The 580-nt window shown below is 52.6% G+C and overlaps 1 pseudogene; it reads left to right on the top strand.

The window, feature by feature from the left end:
* The first annotated feature begins 5 nt into the window (after window positions 1-5).
* Window positions 6-560, top strand: LOC104999360 (annotated as a pseudogene).
* Window positions 561-580: the final 20 nt, after the last annotated feature.

Here is a 580-nt window from a genome sequence, read left to right as displayed (position 1 = left end):
GAGCTCAGATTGCCAAGATCGTGACCCTCCAGGAACAGCAGAACCTCAGTGCAGGTGACTTAGAATCCATCAGGCCTGCCGCCGCGGCAGCACCCTCCGTCCCGCCAGCGCCCCTACTGCCGCCCCCTCCGCCGCCGCCTCCTCTCCCCTCACCGGGGCTCCAGCAGAGCACTTCTGCTATTGATCTGATAAAAGAGCGAAGACGGAGAAACGCCTCTGCTGGGAAGACCCCGGTCAAGAACAGTCCAAAGAAAACAGACCTGCCCAACATGCTGGAGATCCTAAAAGACATGAACAGCGTGAAACTGCGATCAGTAAAAAGGTCAGAACAAGACACAAAGCCCAAGCCGGCAGATGCTGCTGACCCTGCTGCCCTCATAGCAGAGGCGCTGAAAAAGAAGTTTGCTTATCGGTATCAAAGCGATAGTCAAGGTGAAGCTGAGAAAGGAATCCAAAAGTCTGAATCAGAGGCCACCTCCGAGAGAGTGTTGTTTGGTCCACACATGTTGAAGTCTGCTGGAAAAATGAAGGCTTTAATTGAAAATGCTTCAACTTCCTAATAGACAAAGAGCTGAGAAAG

This window comes from Bison bison, unplaced genomic scaffold, assembly GCF_000754665.1.
Source record: "Bison bison bison isolate TAMUID 2011002044 unplaced genomic scaffold, Bison_UMD1.0 scf7180017527937, whole genome shotgun sequence".
Lineage (NCBI taxonomy): Eukaryota > Metazoa > Chordata > Mammalia > Artiodactyla > Bovidae > Bison > Bison bison.
Note: the sequence above shows the minus strand (reverse complement) of the source record. Positions and strands in the feature narration are given on the sequence as shown.